A 13,005-nucleotide genomic window follows, 5' to 3' on the forward strand; every position below is an offset into this window, starting at 1 on the left:
ACGACTTACCAGCTGAATAATCTTGGACACGGTACTCAACCTCTCTTGAGCATTAGCTCCTTCCTCTAAAGAACGAATAGGAATATCTATTTCATAGGGATTTAAACTTTTTTAAATTAGGTATGTTAACATGCTTTGTACTTTGCAGACTCTCAGTCCACAACCGCTACAGTTACTTTGAAGAAAAGAAACAAGTTACTCTCCAGTGTCCACATTCCCTTCAAGCATGGGTTTACCAGCTGTCTGAATATCTCAGGGCAGAGGAATGATAACTATACAAAAGCTAATACCTTTGCACCACAAAGTCCTATAGATTTCTCCAGAGTCCAGAGGTGAAGGTGGAGAAAAGTGGGAGTTAAGAACGATGGTAGGACTCTGGGATTTCACAAACAAGTAAAATTTCAAAATGAATTTAGGAAACTGATGAGAAGTCAATAAGTATTGGTTTTTCCAAGCTCTTATAAAGAAAAGAACATTCTAACAATGAGAAAAGTATGAAGGACAGAATCTCTGAACAATGACCTAAGACTGAGCCATTGGCAACCTTACTGTGACGTTTTTGCTGAGAAGGCATAAAAGCATCCTTGCCTATCAACTCAGGTTCCAGGACATGCTTTCAAGAGAGCTAATACAGAGGCAAAAAGAAAGCACTGTTGAGAGATCACAGTAAGAGGCCTACAGAGAAAGGAGAGATGAAAGCTATGGATCCTCTCCAAAGGGGCTCAAATGACTACTACAGCGAGTCTTTCTCTGCACAAGTACTGGAACGTGGGTGTGTAAGATGCTAGGAGAACAGGGGCTGAAGGGAGACTCTGTACCCCAATAACAGTACTTACAATACATCATATCATGATCCTTTCTTACAGGAGGTTTTGGAGGAAAAAGACTTTGATTTATTCATTTCATTGCCCTCATGTGAATATCCACAGTAGGCATCAATAAAAATTTATCACATGAATGAACAAAAGAGAAGAGGAAAACATAACAGACTAGCTGTGGGCAAGGACTGGGGAGAGGGAAAATCAGAAGCAGATCTTCACTTGTCCATCTATCTCATGTTCTCCAGCGAAAATTCGAACAAGGAGGCTGCTAAGTATTTATTTACCTCTTTGGCAAGAGCATAACTCTCTAGCTCCAAGAAACCCTCCTTATTTAAGTGTCAGTGAAGAACACATCAAAAGAAGTTAAATTCAAGCCTCTTAAACAGGCTTATTCAATAAGGATAAGAGAAAAATCTAAACTCACCCTTGAAGCATCTCTCAACAAATATTTTGCTACAAAGAAAAATTTTCCTTTCAAATCAAGCATGACAGATACCAGCTTTGATATTCTAGTAACCCTGACTGATAAGAACTCTTGAATCGCACACATACTGGAATTGAGATCTGTTGTGGAGAGATGTGAATTCTGCCCTGAGGGCGCAAGTTCATAGATTTTTTTAGGCAGGTAGAACTCTAGATGACTTCAATGTGAAAACTGAAATCTCAATAGCATCAAGAACAAATTCTTGAGAATCTGGGTTTTCTATCCCTATCTATGTTCATATAGTAGATGCTTGAGTGGCAGCTAACCTAGGTTTCCTTTATATATGAAATCGATTAGGACGGTTCCTTCTTGTTGATATTTTTTCAAGAAACAACTCCCGCCCCTGTATCTACCACTAGTCATGTTTTAATGAAAATGACTCTATTTATAACATATTGATGGCTTATCTGATTTCCTACCTTTTCTGCTATGATGATTACACTCAAAGGGGTAGTCACCAAAGGCAACCTTTATAGAATCTCAACTTCCTGCCCTTCCGTTTGTTACTGTAAGGAGGATGAATTGTTTGAGAGTCTGTGGCCTTAACCTACTTACTTCCTCTGAAGGAGGAACAGAAAATGAAAAATGCCTTTCAAGAAAAAAAAAATGTATATAGAAAATGAAATCACAAACTGACATTAACAGTCTTGTGGCATATTCAACACACTCTCTTCGAATGCTTTTATTTGGAGTTCATGTTCAATGTACAGACTATGAGATACTCAATTTGAGGCAGAAATATCCTGAAAAGGGCTATAATGTCATCCATACACTACACTAGTAGGGTAATAATAGAAATTTTACACCCATTAGAGGGATTCAAGGGCATAAAAAGAGCAAGAACCTGTCTCACAGAGATATTTCCATGCTTATGCAAAATATGCACGAGTTTAAATTTTAAAAGAAAACTAAAAGTAGTATCTTGTTCTTTTTTCTTACTTCACTTCATAATTTTTAAATGCTAAAAGTAGTACATTCTTTTTTCTTATTCTGCTTCATATTTTTATAGAACACAGAGCTAAAATTAAAAGGTTTACACTTGATTTCTTTTGCCTATAATAAATTAGATTTGTTCAGATTTTATTTCTGTCACAGAAGTCATGTCTACAGGCTTATCTTGATAACCCTTTGCAGCTAAACTCCTTATCAACAGATTGAACAGCTAGGCCTCAAATCTTTCAAATAAGACCATAAAGCAATGGGGTGAAATTATTTAGATCATTTAACAACCAGACCAGGGACTTCAACTCACATTTCAGTGTTCAGTCTATTTAACAGATGGGGGAAAAGTAATCAACTGATTTTGGTGCCTCAACCATCCTACTCAAAGCGTTCCAGTAACTGAACTAGTTTAACTATAAAAGCACACGTAACATAAAGCCATGGTCCAATCTTGAAAGGCTCCAACATACAGCAGGTGCTTAAAAAATTTTGTTGGATGATAGAGCTTCAACAAAGGAGAAACAGTCCATCACCCTACAACCAACGCCTGCATCCTTTGAAGTTAAGACTAAAGCTCTGCTTGATGGACCATGACTCAGATATGTCATATGACTCCCACTATAAACCAGAACCATCTAATGAATCAAAGACTCTTCACTTTATTTTGTAAATGGGCCTACTCTTCTGGTTAGAGCATAATATCAGTAATTATCACATTTTGGTGAATATGTTCTTAGTCACATTCCCTGGTATTTTTTAAACTTTGATTCTCACACTCTACATTCCTCCCTGTCTCCAGCTTCTCACCATTATTATCTCTATCCCTCATTTTAATTTTCCTTTTTTATAATCAATAAATTCCATCATGTTTTGAATTCAGAAAATGGTTAATCTAGGTCCCATTCTTTTGATTGATGATTAATTGATTTAAACTTAATTTATCAGTTAATTTAAATTAATTGATAACAAACCCTACTGCCTTATCAGGTCTCTTCCTACAAAGAACAGATGAAACCTTTTTATAAATAAGCCCAGTAACACCAAACCTAATCTCAGTAATGCTCTGTTAACAGCTAGTGACCATTTCAAGGCCATGAACTAGACCAAGGTGCTCTTTTCAGTACAACGAAGCCTTTTCCCAACTTTTAAAAAGGGAGGAAGAAAGAGGACAGTGAAGAAATAGTATTTTCTTCCCATCATTTTTTTCTTACAGCTGTGTGCTATTGCTCATCTTAGTGAACCAATGTATAAAAGCAAATATATTCCTCAAAATCTGGAAATGTGTTTTCTTGGAAATATTGTAAGAATTACTATTTTGAAAAATTAGAAAGTTAAAGACATAACAAAACAAAAGCCAGTGTCATTTTCCCTTGTCCCAGCCCTTCCAAACTGCATGATAGGAACTTACACAAGTTACTAAGTATCTCTGAGCACCAGTTTCCTCTAAAAGAGAATTAGTAATGCCAAACACTCAAGGTTACTGAAAGTATTACAGTTAAAACAGTACCTGGGCATACAGAATGCACTCAGTAAGTTTCTGCTAGATGAATGAGTGAATGAATGAATGAAAAATATCCAGCTTAATGCTTGACATTCAGAAGGCACTCGATATACAATTACATTGACTATACTACACTTCACAGTATTTTGCAAAGCGTGCCCCATGTTCCAGGTGCCTACTTAGGGACACACACAGCGCCACGCCAGCAGCACCCCCACAGTACCCGCTGCATTCACCTCTACCTTTCACCGCTGGCACCGAACCACAGCTTTGTTCTGGTAATTATCATTGTATGTGCATGGGTTACCTCCTCAACAGACTATAAACACACTCAGGCCAAAGACTGTTGCTTTCCTCATAGTCCCAACAAAGCCATTTATTTCATCCTATCCTATGCATTAACTAAGTAAAGTACCTTCTAACAGAGTTACAAAGATACTGTAACAGAGTTACAATAGATAAATATCTATGGACTGACATAAAACTCTGACTTGCAGAAAGAATAGTAAATAATAATAATGAAGCTTTATTATTGGGTTGGCCAAAAAGTTCATTCAAATTTATCCGTAAGATGGTACAGAAAAACCCAAGTGAACTTTTTGGCCAACTCAATCTAATGCACATGTAATTCTTTCAGTCACTACCCAAGTCATAACTGTAAGCCCACTTCTCAGGAAGAAACTGGAGGTGCATCCAGAATCAGTCAACTTTACACAAGTGCCTCTCAAAAGTCCTTATTCTTTCCTGCAGACCACCCTGTCTCCTAAAAAAGGGACTTAAAGGCTTTTCAGTTTGACTTCAGAAACCAAACTCCCAGGGCAAGGGTGCAGGGGACTCCTCAAGAGCAAAGACCTCGTCTTTCCATGTTCAGCACTGTAAGAGTTCAATAGAAATCAATTAACTAGTAGAAATATCACTAGAGGAATTATTCAGGTTACCCAACTTTGGGACACCAAGGGTAACCTTGTCCACACTGCCTAAAACATTGGGTTGGCCAAAAAGTTCATTCGGGCTTTTCTGTACCATCCTATGGGAAAATCCGAAAGAACTTTTTGGCCAACCCAATAATTTCTTTTGTAAATTTCCTGTCCTAACTGCATCTATTATAAATAGCCTTGGTTGATATATATATTTCTTAGAAATAAACTATCAAACAAAACAAAACAATGGAATTATTCAAGAACCAACCTTCAATTACGCAGGGACTAATTAAACAGGACCTGTATTTCTTCTTTCCTCCACTACTGGGTTTCTAGGTTTTAGAATAGTGATTGGATAATTTACAAGATAAAAGAGATAGGCTAAAACTTGTCAGAGTTTGGCAAGTTCAGTATTATCAAACTGAAAGCAATGACTTGTGATTTTCTTTTTTCTATCTAGATAATACGTAGTTGATTAGGATTAGAATAAAGTAGCCAAGAGTTCTAGAAAATGTAGGGAGCAAAAAGCCCGGAGCACCCCCAAAATTCACAGTCATTTGCAGGACCCAGTTTCTGGTCCCTATAGTTTAAATTCTTACTACTCCAGTTACCTGTTCTGTTATCTTCATTTCCCAACAAACTCCTGCAACTGAAGTATTAATTACAGTACATAAATTCCCCTCACACCAACACCTCTACTTTCACCACCCTACCATTTCCACAATTTGGAATTATTTTATATCTAAGTATTTATTTCACCAACTCCTACCTATTAAATGACTACCTTGAGATAAACAAAACACAATTTGTATTCTGCACCATTTTAAAACATGGTCTCTTCCCTCAAGAAAGCTATAAAAGAGAAACTACTATTTTCTTAAAGAAATGAAATATCCCCTGAAAGCATTGTGGCAAGTCCATATAATATGTACACCAAAAACTAAACCAATTATTTTAGCCAAGAATTAAATCACTCTGTTCAGCTTTTAAAAACCTACCTTCTGTTCTGCCCTTTTCACAAAACCTGGCTAAGGTAAAATGATAATATGACTACCAAACATTTGAATAATTCTTCATAGTTCTCAAAACCTTATTTGATCCCTTCAACAAAGAGACCAAGGCAAGCATTGTCGCTCCCAATTTCCAGAAGGGGAAATCTAGGCTAAAAGAGTTAAAGTGATTTACACAAAGTGGTATATTTAGTGGCTAAACTGTCCTCTGATTCCTATTCTAGCACTCTACTTACAATGATTCCCCAAATGAAGAAAAATAATCAGTCTTCCACTCAGTGTACCTAAACATGAAACTAACCATCCTAGGAAACACACTCACTCTGTCTGAACTCTACTTCCATCTGCGTGATCTTCTTGTCAGCCGTTCTTGCCCCCTGGTTTCTGCTGCATCACCTACATGGACATCTATTTATTTTGCTATTTAGACTTCTCAAGGTGATCCATGAGCAGAAAATGACAATAAATTCCTTTTTGACGATCATTTTTATAGTGGTATTTATTCAGTTTTGACATCTAGACCACATCTACCATGGTTATAACGTGACTCAGTAAGAACTGTTAGTCCTCACAGACTTAACAGAACAAACTTCTACAAACTTATGTTATCAGCGGGGAAGAGTGGTGGGAAATGATAGTTAAGGAGTTTGGGATGGAGATGTACACACTGCTATGTTTAAAATGGATAACCAACAGGGACCTACTATATAGCACAGGGAACTCTGCTTGATATTATGTGGCAGCCTGGATGGGAGCGGACACTGGGAGAGGATGGATACATGTATATGAATGGCTGAGTCGCTTACTGTGAAACTGAAACTATTCACATTGTTAATCAACTACACTCCCATATAAAATTCAAAATTTTTTTCAAAAGGATTATTAGTCCTGCTAATTTTTGTTCTGTTTTGCCAAACAAGAATTAGCAACTCCTTTAATACTTGAGACAGAGAAGGAAAATGAAATGAAGCAGAAAAAGAAGGGAAACGATTAAAAAAAAAAATAGTTCTAAAAAGTAGAAAAGGCTTCCTTCCCTAGCGGCTCAGTGGTAAAGGATTTGCCTGCCAATGCAGGTGACTCGGGTTCCATCCCTGGCTTGGGAATATCCCCTGGAGAAGAAAATGGCAACCCACTCCAATATTCTTGCCTGGGAAATCCCAGGGACAGAGGAACCTACAGTCCTTGGGGTCACAAGAGAGTCAGACATGACTTATCGACTAAACATCATCATCATCAATAGCAGAAAAGCACTAGAGTTGCACAGATATACTTTCACGTTCGGCCCAGACAGGGTTCCCTTCTGCCTGAGAATGACCTTCGTTCTGAGAGTAGGCCCTGGATTATCGGACACTAACCAGCACCCTCCAGAACCAAAGAGGTCTTTATTGGGCAGCAGCTGTATTGCTTGTGGTGATACGCTTAAAAGTTGACAAGTTTATGCTAACACACTGGAAATTCACTATAACTCTATGACATGATATTTGGCACATGTCAGCCCACCTAGGACTTGAGCCATAGAAGATAAGTTACTTAAACGTGCCCAAACATCTTATTGGAAATACCACCTACAAAATTTTACCAAGTTCCAGAACTTTCCACATCACAGTGTACTTACACAACAGCTATATTAATTCACAATTGCTTTGTTCTAGATTTCCCACTTTATCAATTCCAAAGAATAAAACTATTTACTTTCAGTAAAGAACAGGTACAATTGAAGTGTGAATTAAGAATCCAGTAAAAAGCCAGTCCAAATATTATCCAGAACAATCTCTTGATTTTTCATAATGCTTTAATTGGAGCTTCAGTCACCTTCAGCATCAAGACTTTCTTTTTTTTTTTGGCGTCAAGACTTTCATGAATTCAAAGCATCCCTTTCAAAATGGTGTTTTTCTGCCAAACCTGTTCCACTATGTCTTTCCTTACCCCCAAATGCAGCTTTTAATATCTGCAAGTGTATCAAGCAATTTGTTTCAACACACAACTCTTACCTAGTAGCAGTGAAGAAATAATTATCTGATGGTCTTTAAGACTGTGGTTCACCCTCAAGACTTCTCCTGGAGGTCTAGCATCGATTTAAAGAGAAGAGAAATAAAATCAAAGTATTGTCATTAAAAAAAAAAAAAGAAGCCCTGAAACTCATAAATAACAAGTTCAAATTCTGAATTACTGACATTGCATAATTTTGTACACTACCACTTAATATGCTACAACACACACCACACACACAAAAAATAAGCTAGCTTTGGATGAGGTGAAATTGATTTTACATTTATATCACTGCCCTACCCTAAGTTCCCCTCTTAAAGTCTCAATTGTATGACAAGCAAATGAAAGTTACCAGGATCATTTGATACAATTTTAATTTCTCTCACTGCTTCTCATTTAAATTTAGGATACAAAACACACACCGGCAGAAGAATAGATACTATGTAAGCAAGTTTTGCCCATATATTTAAGTGTTTAAATCCAAAATTATACAAAGTATTCAGAAATGTCTTAACCAGTGAAACAAAATTACACTCTTAGAGCTAAATGGGGTCATTTATTTTAAAACTATATATGACTATGTGTTTAAGAAATGAAATAAGGCCTTAAATTATATTTACTAGAGAATAAAAAAATTAGCTCATATAAAATCATTTTATATGAGCCTTCTCAAATACAAGTGTTTTCCATTTTTGCAAAGTTTTAAACATGTATTGCACTTCGTATTTTTATTAACATTCAAATGATATTCTCCACTGTTAATACTGATAAAAGGTTGATCAAATGTATAGACAATGACAAATATTAAAAAAAAAAAAAAAAAATCAAACAACTGCCTCTAATCCAGAGAGTGACCGATTTCAAATCCCAGAATAAAAGCAAAATGTTTTTCCCATAGAAGTCTTGAAGATTGGAAGGTTCTACTTTCCCAAAGAAGTACCCCAACTGGAAGGCTGGGTCCTGAGATTTCATTTGCTCTCCGATTTACTAAACTTTCTATTTCTGATCAGCATCCTCTCTACAACATCTGGCCCCTGGCTCAGGTCGTCTAATCACTTCCACGTCTGAACGGACTACGTAGCTAAAAGTAAAGGCCAAAGTTTGCTCTCGGCCTTCCGAACTTAAAGACGCGTCTAACCACTAGAGGTCTCTCCTTGGCCAGTTTTGCACGTTCGCTATTTTGCTGCACTTGAAACTTTCCGGAGAAATGCTCTACTCGAGTCAGTGTTTTTCTAAAAACTTGCGCAAAAATCCACGCGACCGAGCTAGCCAGTACGGAGACTCTCGGGCTCCCCGCAGCAATAAAGCTATCACAAACAACATTCTAGGAAAATTAAAATTCGACGCACTCGCTCCAGCCGCTCCCCCCCACCCCCCTTCTTATTTCTCAGCTCAGTTTCCCTTAACTTAAACTTAGAACAATCAAAAATCTATTTTTGCTCCGGTGCACGGTGAATGATCTCTAACGCATTTTTTTTCTGGCGGTAGACCCGAGGTGGTCAAGGAGCTGGCCGAGGGATGCAGGGAAGGGGGGAAGGGCCGTGCTCGCAGCGCCCGAGGAAGTTGCATAAGGAAAGAGACTCCGTTTTTTGGGTCCCCTCAAAAAATCGGCGGGGAGGGGGAGGAAAAGGAAGCGGGGGGGGCGGGGGGAGGAGGCAGGAGGGAAACTGAAGCGACGTTTACCTTCGTCTCCCCGTGGAAGGGTGGGGTGAGAGCCGCGATCTTCGCGACCCCGGAGGGCGGCTCGTTACCCCCACGTCTCTCCGAGCGCAGACGGACAAACAGATACCCCTACCCCTCCGCGGGGAAGGCGGGGAGCAAAGTGCCCGCTTTTAAACTTTCTCTCACGGTCGCGCTGGGGCCGGGCTTCGCCCAGAGAGGGTGGGGGAGACCGGAGGGCCTTTTTCTTCCAAGGTAATTAAAGTTTTACCACCAGCACGAAAGTTGCGCCCTCCCTCGGCCCGTGCCACCGTGCCCCCCTCCCCCGCCTCCAGGGCTCCCAAGTTTTCCTCCCTCTCCGCCCCCCCCGCCCCCGCCACCAGCTCGCGGGGCGCGCGGCGGATGCCTCGGCTCCTGCGCTTCCCCGATCTCCACCCCCGCCGGCCTCTACTTCCCCCCGCCGGGCCGCCGCGGCGCGAGGACGGCCGGCCGGGCCCAGGACGCTAGTGTGCACAACCCATTATTCCGGAATAGCACACGCATGCCGCGCGAGGCGGGCGGCGGCCCCGCCTCGGACCCCGCTCTGCCTCCCCAATATAAGGACGGCGTAAACAAGTTGCAGGAAAAGCAGCCCCGCGCCGCCCCCCCCCGGCCCCCCCACCCGCGCCCGCCGCCCCGGCGCGGCCGCCGCCTCCCGACACACGCCCGCGCCCGCACCCGGCCCGGCGCGGCGCGGCACGGCGCGGGGCGAACGCCGCGACGGCGCGGGCTCCCGGCCCGGCCCGCGCCCTGCGCCCTCCCCCGCGCGGACGGCCGCCGCGGGCCCGCGCCGCCTCGCTTCCCGAAGCACTTTCCTGCCTCGGGCAGAAATAAACCGGAGGGTTTATTTTTGTGCAACTTTCCCAAAATGGCGGAAATTGGAGCTGATCTATATGAAATTCTCACACAGTCGGTCGGGAAGTGGGAGGCGGCGAGGAAGCAAACGCAAACTCTCGGCCGCCGAGCCCGCCGCGGGTCCGTGAGTGTGTGCGTGCGTGTGAGTGTGCGTGTGCGCGGTGGGAGTCGGGCAGGCCTTTCCGCCGCGCACACACACACAGCACACGCCGGGGAGACGCGCCTGCACATTCAACCAGTCCATTCTCCGCAGCCCGAGCGGGGAGAAAGTGGCCCGGCCTCTTTTCCCACTGCCTCGGTCTCCCGTACTAGTACTTCTCGCGCTCGCTCGCTCGCTCTCCGGTGCGCGCCCGGCACAAAGGCCACACGGGCGGAGGGGGCCGCAGGGGCGGCGCGCGGGGCTCGCGCCTCCCGCCGCACCGAAACGCGGCCCCGGCCGCCCCCGCGCGCCCCCCCGGCCCCCGCCGCCGGCGCCCCCCGCCTCGGCCGCCGCGCTCGCCGCCCGGGCTGCGGCTCCGCGGCGCCCACTCGGGCACGCACCCCGGCGGAGCCCGGCGCCGCCGCGCTCCCCACCCCGCGCCCGGTGTCATGAAAGCGACCAAAGTGACAAGCTCGGGGGGCGCGGGGGAGGGGGCCCACACGCATCCCGCCGCCTGCGCGCCGGCGAGAGCCCGACGCGGCCGCCTCGCCCCGGCTGCCTTCCGCACGGCCCCCCACACCCTTCCCCGTGTGCGCGCAAAGAAAAAAATACAAGTCTCTCCTCCCCCCATTTTTTCCTTTCTCTTTTCTCTCTCTTTTGTTCCTCTTTCGCACTCGCACTCACTACTTCAGAGTGAGATGCCCAGAGACTCCCCCTCCAGCCGTCTCCGAGTCACTTGCCCACTTTTTCCCCCGGGATTAAGTTTTCTTCTCTTTCCCAGAGGCGCAGAGAAGTGGGGGAGAAACCCCTTCTGTCCTTTCCCCTCCCCTGATCTGTTTCACAAGACGAGGGTGCGCTTCCTCCTCTGTAGAGCTCTCTTAACTTTCATCCTCACCTAGGAAAATAAATGAATGGGCTTTGGCACGGACAAGTCTTCAGATTAATTAGAGATTAGATCCGATCAACCGCTTCTTACCCCCAAATTCTCTCTTTTTTTTTTTCTCCGTCTCACGAGTAGTCCTGACAAATGGTCCAGGGCTGCGGGCGCAGTGCGCATGTGCGCGTGGAGTCAGGGCTGGGGAGAGGGGAAACTGCGCTGGTGCCGGTGCCGCCGCGCCGCCGCCGCTGCCGGGGAGGCTCGCGCCGGCTTCCCTGTTCATGCTGCTGCGCCTTCGCCGCTGGAAAGCAGCTCCAAAGCCGGCTGGCAAATGCAGCAGCCCGCAGATCCTGCTTCAGGTGCATCTTTTCAATCCCCTTGTCACCAGCTCAGAGCTGCCTCCAGAACAATCAAAACAAATATGAAAGACTGCTAAGGTGATAGATTTCTTTGTCTATTTTCCACTTTACTTTTTTTTAAAAAAGGCATTTCGCAGAGCAGCTGATCCACCCTGTACTGTTAAACGTATGCTTTCAGCCATTAAAGAGTGGGCCTTGGGCTTACAAAAACACAACCTGAAGGCTAAACGCATGCTACAGGTCAGGAAAAATCGGAAAGTTTTAAGCTCCCCCCACCCCCCACCCCCACCCCCACACTCAACCTCTCTCTCTTAGAGGACTGGAAGAATGCATTATAAAGTGTGTGTGTAAAGTGTCCGCGTGCTTTGCGTTTCTTAAGTGTTGGTCTTTATTGACAGCTTCAATGTGTTAGGCCTCTGTTGTGAAATCTGTTGGGATACATATGTCAACTTAGAAATCAGTGTTAAAGTCCTCTGGCAGCAAGCAGGTCGAGGACTACCTTCTGAATGTACTCAGTCAAGATGGCTGAGCGGTCCTCAACAGGGAAACCTGTCTTTGTTAGGGCATCAAAACCAGATCAAGCGAGAGTATTGCATTTCCGTATTGACCGCTTTCCACTGATGGACTGTAGGCCTCCTTTTGGGCAGCTTACCATTCTCCTTTTCTACTGTATACAAGTACTTAGAAAAGAATTCAAGAAATTGAAGTTGTGATCAACACTTTTAGGTCAATAACGGAGTTCACCGTGCAAGGGAAAAAAAAAAAAAAAAAAAGGAGCGCTTGTAATTTCAGGAATAGTGGAAGCAAGTCTTCACATTTTGCTGGGGTGGGGAGATAAAGTAAGGCCCCCTACCCCTCAGAGTGGACTAGTTTGCATCTAATAAATGGTCAAGGAGACCCTTTTCCGAAATTGCTGCCTGAGGCCTAGAATTTAAATATATCACAGATGGAAATTCTGTATTAAAAGTCTTTCTCCAAAATGTAAGTAATAATATTCTCGATTGAATTTTTTCACTTCGGGAATGTTCCTTGAACCAGTTTCAGAAAAATAAACTGCTAAATTCTTTCCTTAGGACCATGAAATTACCCTAGAGAGGCAGATTATCCCACAGTGTCTTCTACTGGTGTAGTGACCGAATTCTCCAAACCAAAACCTAGGACCTACAGCTTGACATGTACTGAAGACAAGGGAACAAACTCTGTGAAGCTGAAAAGAGTTTATAAAATATGCTTCCTGTGTCAGGCAACCATTGGTTTAGGAGTGTGAAATGAGGAAGGCTGGGTTAGAGAAGGCTATAGATAATATTGATTTCACCCACAATATCCAGTCTTTTTCTGATCTGTTCCCAAACAGCCTAATTAACTGATCTGAATTTCAGCTTCTCTCCTTTTCTCCCTAGCCCTTGAATA

The 13,005-nt window shown here is 43.4% G+C and overlaps 1 protein-coding gene across 8 annotated transcripts in view; it reads right to left on the reverse strand.

Moving 5' to 3' along the window:
• Positions 1-11,426, reverse strand: part of L3MBTL3 (L3MBTL histone methyl-lysine binding protein 3) — a 106,900-nt gene extending 95,474 nt beyond the window's left edge. For 4 of the 8 annotated variants that reach the window (XM_065931346.1, XM_065931345.1, XM_065931344.1 and 1 more), the window contains exons 1-2: positions 9,351-9,629; positions 7,670-7,743 (exon numbers count right to left, since the gene is read on the reverse strand). The gene's annotated coding sequence lies outside the window, so the exon portion shown is untranslated. Of the gene's footprint in view, positions 1-7,669; positions 7,744-9,350; positions 9,630-10,271; positions 10,506-11,254; positions 11,280-11,335 lie in introns of those variants that run through there. The other 4 variants (XM_065931339.1, XM_065931342.1, XM_065931341.1 and 1 more) reach the window with 4 other exon arrangements.
• Between the last annotated feature and the right edge of the window lie 1,579 nt (positions 11,427-13,005).

Source organism: Muntiacus reevesi, chromosome 3, assembly GCF_963930625.1.
Source record: "Muntiacus reevesi chromosome 3, mMunRee1.1, whole genome shotgun sequence".
Taxonomy (NCBI): domain Eukaryota; kingdom Metazoa; phylum Chordata; class Mammalia; order Artiodactyla; family Cervidae; genus Muntiacus; species Muntiacus reevesi.